Source organism: Pinus tabuliformis, chromosome 1_2 (genome assembly GCF_031772625.1).
Source record: "Pinus tabuliformis cultivar Carrire ecotype Pingquan chromosome 1_2, CPIR1, whole genome shotgun sequence".
Classification (NCBI taxonomy): Eukaryota; Viridiplantae; Streptophyta; class Pinopsida; order Pinales; family Pinaceae; genus Pinus; species Pinus tabuliformis.
In genome coordinates, this window is record NC_142298.1 from 213,490,966 (window position 1) to 213,497,118 (window position 6,153).

Here is a 6,153-nt window from a genome sequence, read left to right on the forward strand (position 1 = left end):
ATGAGCAATATGATATCTAATTGCAGAAAAGTAAAACTAAAATCAAATCACAACATTCATAATCTAATTCCTCGCCAGTTAGTCTAGCTATGGCTTTCGGAGATAATCATCAATGACATGAGCAATCTGATATCTAATTGCAGAAAAGTAAAACTAAAGTCAAATCACACATTCATAATTTGATCCCTCACCAGTTAGTCTAGCTATGGATTTTGGAGGTAACCGTCAATGATATGAGCAATTTAATATCTAATTGCAGAAAAGTAAAACTAAAATCAAATCACATATTCAAAATTGATCCCTCGCCAGTTAGTCTAGCTATGGCTTTCAGAGGTAACCGTCAATGATATGAGCAATTTAATATCTAAGCTAACTAACAAAGCATGTAAACAAAACTGAAATCAACAAAACAGAACTAGAATTAAAATACTAAGAAAGAAAAGTCAACAGTGAATTAATCCCATGTCATTAGTCATTGTGAAAATTATATGCAGATGCCCGGGCTGCCTACTTTATCCTGAAACATACATACACTGATTAGTGTTATACAAAGCTGTAAAATCATGAACAGAAGGGAAATGTTAGAAATATATACATAGGTGAATAACTATAAAACATGTGCAGTGAAAATAAAGAAACGATACATAAAGATTGTACAACAACAATGAAAATGAAACCTCAGCATACAGGGGCCCTCTGCATAGCCTCGGTCAACAGGCTATCAATCCAAAATTACATTCACGCAATCATGTAGAAACATAGTCTTCTCATATATTTCAAAACATAGTTACAACAATAAAACTAGTGTCACAACACAATGGGTTTTTAACGGCAAAATTACTTTCAAAAAGACCAACTCTATGCGTTATAGAAACACGTTATTTATAACAAAGGTTACATAACTATTTTCTTGTAAAACTGCGTGAACAGGGGACATGTAAAAGACAACGTCCATGGATGTAGCGTAATGGTTTCCGAGACTATTAAATCTATCAACTATGGTTGTTGGATTTGCATCATGGGGTAGTCTACAGGTGGCAACAGACCCCAGAGATTTAGGAACGGCCACACATCCTTCAGAATCCTTCACGTGTTGGAAAACAAAGTCCGGCTGCCATAGGACTCTTACGTTGGACCACCATTTGTCCACCATTGACCATGGCTTCCCTTGATGAATTCAGTTGAACCAATAGGACCTAATCCATGTCTAGGTCATTTCTTACTTGCCCATGTAGCTTGCTTTGCTTGGTGACACCTGCAATCTAGAGTTTAACAAAAACAGTTGTGGAAAGTTGAATTAGCTGCAGAAAGTGACTGGATTCCACAGCTAATGAGGAAAATCTAGTTCAAACAACAAACACAAAAACATAGTCAGAAAACCACTTAAATTCTCTTTTAAAACCAATATGCAATGATCTCTGATAGCTTATGGAGTGCTGGTAAGGGAGAAAAGTCTGGGAAAATGTGTAGGAGAGGTGTAATTTCAAAGCTCTACACTCTGTTATGAGATATTTTTGTAAAGGCTTTTTTGTATAAATACCCCGTCAATTGGAGTATTGAGGGCGGATTCTTGGATATTGCTATAACATTGACTATTTTGTAATAAAGTATTGTTTGGACCAACTTTGTGGCTTGTTGTATGAAGCATTGGAGCTAAGGACTTTTCTCAGAATTCTTGAATCAAACATCGGATCAATAAGTACATCTATACCTTGTGTCTTAAAGTTTCCTTGTCTAAAATATCATCTATGTTTCACTTCTGAATGATAAATGAAAAATAATAACTCAGAGTTTGCTTAATTGTACTCTGTTTTCAATCATTATTATTCTCAATGTTTTCTTTTGAACTAGTATAAACAATGAATTCTTGACTGCTCCTGTTTCCTAGTTTTTCGTTAATAATTTAGTGAAGAATTATTAATTGCTCTTTGCTGGTGGTTAGTCATATTATACTCATTTAAAGAATGTTAAAGGATTCTTAGTTTCCCTTTAACCCTTTAAGTCCATTCCATCTTTCAGTCTCTAATTGTTCCCTGTTTGACTACCTTGCTCTGTTAAGCCATCCTTTGTGAAGAAACCAATTCCAGTTAAGCCATTTTCTTTGACTCCATCAACCCAATGGACGAAGCTACTTAGTCTTACCCCTTTTCTATTGAATCTCACCACCCAAACTCAAACAAAACCCCCAAACTTCACAACTAGCCTAATATCTTTTAAAAACCAAGCTAAATCATAAAGAGAGAGCCCTCTATGGATACAGATTGGCTAGATTCTGTATCTAAAAGATTGGTTTGTGGTTACCTCGGAGCCCTTTCCCCTTCTTACAACTTCTGGGAAAATCTGAGTGATAACATAGTGGCAACTCCACTGGGGATCTTAACATTTTGTTTGTTACTATTGTTTACTTTATAAACTACAGACAGAGCCTGAAGTTAGCCAGGTAGCCTTTGAAATGCTCTTGCTTTGCAATTGCAGAAGTAAATGAATGCTGCTTCAGTCTATCTCTGGTCTAGTTTATGGATTGAACACCTAGTTTCAAATTCTTGATCAATTCCTTTTATTTTCCAATAAGTCTTTAAGAAAGTTCAAACCCCATATCTAAAGCTTTTTAAAGAAACTGTAAGAAGTTGTTTTGCCCAACCCCATTTAGAGAAAAAACCAAAAAATACACCTAGAAACCTGGCTTCAGAAAGGACTCATTACACCAGAGCTAACCCTGATCCAAATCCACCCCCTGTGTTCAAAAACCCTAATCTGATCCCTAGGATTCTAAGGAGACAAGAAAGCCAAGAGAGTTTTGCTAGTTCACGACCTTTATACAGATCAAGATCCTGTCCAGTGAAGTGGATTGACCTTGAGGAAGAACCTTTTGATGAGTGGTTTGAGACCTCTTTATTTGTAACTTTTTCTAAATCTGGGTTAGCCCACATAGTTCATGATCCTTTATTCATCGAAAATTTACAACTTGGAGTTGTCACTTCACATCTTGACAGACATTTGCAAAATTCCATTCAATCTGAACTTACCTCTGTAGGAACATCAAACCTTTCTGTGATTACTTCAACCTCTCCAATTTCATCTCAACCCCAAGCCACCTCTTGCACCCCTCCATCTACCACTCATATTCCTATTGTTATCCCTACTCAACCATCTATCACATCTACCCCTCCAGCCATGGCAAACAGATACACTCCTCTGCATTTACTTGCTAATCTAGGGGCTATGCCCCAAGACTATCAAAGTAAGATCACACCTTTTGATGGCACTGGCACCTACACAGCTCAACAACATACCAAGAAAATGACCAACTATTTTGAGATATATGAGGTTGATGCTGATGATGTTATAATAAGGATATTTGTTCAAATTTTAACTAGAGATGTTAGAACATGGTTTATAGCCCTTCCTACAAAAAGTATTAATGACCTACAAGCTCTTTATCAGACATTCTTGAACAGATGGGAAAAGAAGAAAGACCCTCTCCATATTTTGTCAGAGTATGAAGCCTTGAAGAGGGGAACACAGGAAACTGTACAAGATTACTGTACTAGGTTTAATAATGTTTACATTGCTATCCCCCAAAACCTTAGACCTCCTCCAGATTTGGCATTGATCAAATTCCCTAATGTATTTGATTCAGATATGGCATACCAACTAAGGGAAAGAGCTCCTCGAACCTTAGAAGAAATGCAAAGTATAGCTGTCAGTGTTGAAGCTAACCTAATATCCAAAAGAGCTAGAGCTAGAGCTGAAAGGAGGATACTTTTGAAAGAAGAACCTTCAGCCTTTGAACAAAAAATTGATGTTATTATCAAATCTATGGAGAGATTAGGAGATAGAGTAGAAACAATTGAAAGGAAATCCCCTTGGGATGGACAACCTAGCAACACTGGGAGAAATCCAAATTTCAGGAAGAACCAAAATCAGAATACTAGGAAAGCTAGCCCTGCTCAAAATCTTAGGCCCCGTTTCCAAGAAAATTATGCTGAAGCCTCCACTTTTGATGAACCAACAGAAGACACCCAAATCAATTTGATGGGACTCAACAATGGAGAACAAGTTTTCTTGACCCAAAATGATCAAGAAGCCTATGTTCTGAAACAATTCCAAACTCAGTCAGGTGAATCATTTGACTTTAGGGAGGGATATGATACTGCCATTTATGAAGTCCATAAACAATACAATCCGAGGAGCAGAAGAATAGATGTCCCTAAAACTAATAAATAGCAAGCCACCAAGCAGCCTAACAAAGGTAAGGCCAATAATATCCCTGTACATATTCTCTCCAAAATAGACCCTAACCCATCTAACCCAATTATTGAAGATGTGTCTGACAATCAACCCAATGATAGACAACTTTCCACTTCTATTCCCTCTAAAGGAAACATGGAAGAGCCTCTAGAAGGTGATGTGGAAACAACTTCAACCCATAACCCCACTCCTAAAAAGGAGAAAAACACAGAGAACATGGATGAAAAATAGAATCCAGCTATCCAGAATCCAAGAAATCAGTCTGAAAAGCCTTTTAACCTGGAAGCTCAAGTAGGAAAATTAAAGGTAGCTATTCCATTGTCTGAACTAGCTAAACATGATGTCTACAGAAGACAAATTAACAAGTCACTCAAAATATTGGTTAATGAAGATTCAGTAAATGTTTTTGATGATCAACCCGAATTGATTTTTGGCCTTGAAGTGAATGGGAAATCAATAGATGGAGGAATCCCTCCTCTCTCTATGAGTCTGAATATACATGATAAGATACTTCATAACGCAATGTTTGATTCTGGTGCCTCTCATAATTTAATGTCTAAATCTGTTATGGAGAAATTGGACTTAGACATCACCAGACTGTATAAAGACCTCTTTTCCTTTGATTCAAGTCAGGTCAAATGTTTAGGTTTAGTCAAAGACTTATGTGTATCACTAGTTCAATATCCTGCCAAAACAATTCTAATGGACATAGTAGTAGCTGACATTCCACCGAAATATGGCATGTTATTGTTTAGGTCTTGGGGTGCAAAACTTCAAGGATCTCTACAACTAGACATGTCTTATGCTACTATTTCAGTATTCGGTCAACCCAAGAAAATTACAGAGAAACCTTAATGAAGTACGTTGTAAGTAGTCAGGAGAAACTCCACAATTTCCCTATCAACTCAGTTCACTCCGATATGGACTCTTTTATTCTCTACAATGCTGAAATTGATCCTTTAACTGAATTGGAAGTTTTAGCAGAACCAAAAGAAATTGCAAATGATAAATCTAGTGTTCAAATACATGAAATTTCTGAAAACAATGAGACATCATACACCAAAGAGAAAACAGAAGAAAGCAAAGAAACAAATCTCCCTATTAAACAGATTCCTGAGACTCCTAACACAAATTATGAACATGAGATTCTCTAGCACCTAGAATTTGATGGTTCAGTTAACAAATTAGGAGCAGGAGCAGGAGTTTGGGTGCATAATCTTGAAAACGACCATGCTGAAGGCCATGCCTACATATTAAACTTTAGATGCACCAACAATATGGCAAAATATGAAGCCCTGTTGCTAGGTCTTAAATTGGTTAAGAAATTAGGAGGAATTAGGGTGTCTGTATTAGGAGATTCTGAGTTAATAGTCCAACAAATTAAAGGACATTATTCAACAAATGATCACAGACTGAAGTATTACAGAGATATAGTGATAGAGATTCTCAACACATTTTTGGAAACTAAGCTTGCCAAAATCCCAAGAAAACACAATTTGCAAGCTCATAGTTTGGCAATGTTTACCAACACCTGCAAATTACCATTTGAACCCAATCATCAGTTCACAACTAAGATTAGACATAGGCTAGCTATAACAGACAATTGGAAGAACTGGCAAGTGTTTGATGGTGATAAGAAAATTAACAATTTCTTGACTTTAGAAGAGGAATTTTGTAATACTAACATAGATGTAGATACTGTAAATGAATCTGATAAAAAAAATAATATAGAAACAAACATTTAAGGAGAACGTGCAACTCAAATGCTTCATTCAACCAAATTCACCAAAAAGGAAATGTGGAACTTCAAGAGATGGATATTGATGAAATTGCTGAAGGAGAATCTGAAGTTATCAATTTGAAAGACAATCATTTGCCTCAGGGCTTAACACCTTTGGAAGA